This window comes from Rhinopithecus bieti, unplaced genomic scaffold, assembly GCF_001698545.2.
Source record: "Rhinopithecus bieti isolate Rb0 unplaced genomic scaffold, ASM169854v2 repeat_27797, whole genome shotgun sequence".
Classification (NCBI taxonomy): Eukaryota; Metazoa; Chordata; class Mammalia; order Primates; family Cercopithecidae; genus Rhinopithecus; species Rhinopithecus bieti.
This window is the reverse complement of record NW_016880205.1, coordinates 1-1,990: the sequence shown is the minus strand read 5'-3', so window position 1 is coordinate 1,990 and position 1,990 is coordinate 1. Positions and strand designations below refer to the sequence as shown.

Sequence of the window (1,990 nt, the reverse complement as noted above, 5' to 3'; positions counted from 1 at the left end):
ATCCTCCAACATCAGCCTCCCAGGTAGCTGGGACCATAGCTGCATGCCACCACTCCCGGGGTGTGTGTGTGTGTGTGTGGGTGTGGGTGTGTAGTCTCCCTATGATGCCTCGGCTGGTCTCAAACTCCTGGGCTCAAGCAATTCTCCTTCTTTCGCCTCCCAAAATGCTAGGATTACAGGCATGAGCTTAATCATACCAAAGAAATTATATTTTAAAAGTGAAGTCAAAAGTAGAATTTAAGAACAAAGGAATCCTATTTCTACACTTACTAGTCCCAGGTAGACAAACAACATGGCCTTCCTCAGGCTCTTCCTGAGTCGTTTCAGAAGAGTGTGAGCCATGAGAAACCAGCGCTGTTATTTTCTGGGTGAAACTGACACTTTACTGTTTTCATTTGCCTGTTGAAAGAATAACTTAGCTGTATTAATCATTTAAATTAAAATTAAACATTTTGAAGGGGAAAACATGGGGAGCAGACAACATCTACCTCATTGAAGGAGGCAGGTAATCAATGCAAAAGGAATGAGAAAAAATCACCATTGGAACCACAGGTGTAATCGATGTTTCCAAGAGGCTTCAGCAATGACACTGAAACCAGCCCATGAAGGTTGCTGGGGAATAAAACGTTCACAGTGCTTTGATGTCTCGTCCCACAGATGACTAAAAACAAAGGGGAAAGCTCCCTTCACAAGGAGATGTCCGGTGGACACCACCTCAGCCAAAATTATTAAACATAGCCTCATCAATCGTGGGACAAACAGACTCAAACATCCCCCGGTGTGAGGCGATAAGTACCCAACACTGCCTCATCTGGATTAGGCATTATTCTCTGTTTAATCTGAATCCGCTCATGAGAACACTGTTTAATCTGTATTCTTGCCAAAATGCTCAATCTATTCTAGTCAGGAGAAGAAAAAAACCATCAGATATATCAGATTATGGGTCACTCTACAAAACAAAGAGCCTAGATTTTCCAAAATGTTTCATGTATTGAAAGAACTACTCCAAAGTAAAAGAAGAGAGGGACATGACAACCAAAGGCAAGGTTAATCTTTCATTAAACCGTGGGTGTAAACGAAAAATAAAGAACATTTTGGAGACAATCAGGTAAATCTGAATATGGGTTGTACATTAAATTACTGTATTATAGTTAGACGGTAGAATTGTAATTATGTAGAAATACGTCATTATTTGCAAGAGATAAATGCTGAAGTATTGGGGTAAAACATCCTGCTCTCTGCAACTTACTTTCAAATGATTCAGAGAAGAAAGTACTTACAGAAAGAGAAAGAAAATGCAAAGGTGGCAAATGCTAGCAACTTGTTAATCTGAATGAAGAATATGTAGATGTCCACTGTTTTACCTTTTAATTTTCTGTAGGCAAGGGAAAGATAGGAAGGAGGGAAGGTGCAGGTATTTCTTATCAATTCATACCTGTAAAAAACAGAGTTAAAAGAAAATCAAAGGCTTAAAATTCATGTAAACATCCAATGAGATCAATAGTAATTTTCTGTCAAATTTCTGAAAAGCCATTGAGACTGTAACATACCTGACTAGGATCACTTGTAGGTAACTTAAAGTATTTTTTCTGGAGGTTCCAGTCCTTCTACTTCATATGTTTTATTCCATCATTCCTGGAATTGCCAGTTGTTCAAAATAAACCTCTAAATGTTCATCATAAGACATTTCATCATCAATATCATCCTTTAATAAAATTCAGAAAAAATAAAAAAAGCTGTAGTGGGTAAACAATAAATAATTTGTAATAAAAAGGGCTAAGACCTAAATGAGTCAATAAAATTCAGAAAAAATAAAACAGGCTCGAAGGTAGTGATTAAACAATAAATAATTTGTAATAAAAAAGACTAAGACATAAATGAATCAATAAAATTCAGAAAAAAATAAAGAAAGCTTTAAAGTAGTGGCTAAACAATTTGTAATCAAAAATACCGATCAGACATAAATCAGTCAATAAAGTGTACACTTTTT

The 1,990-nt window shown here is 36.5% G+C and overlaps 1 long non-coding RNA gene across 1 annotated transcript; it reads right to left on the bottom strand.

The window, feature by feature from the left end:
- Positions 1 to 266: 266 nt before the first annotated feature.
- On the bottom strand, positions 267 to 1,887 carry LOC108525755 (uncharacterized). The gene is made up of 2 exons (XR_001884338.1): positions 1,551 to 1,887; positions 267 to 399 (listed from the first exon to the last, which is right to left on the bottom strand). It is a non-coding gene; the product is annotated as an uncharacterized LOC108525755 (long non-coding RNA).
- Positions 1,888 to 1,990: the final 103 nt, after the last annotated feature.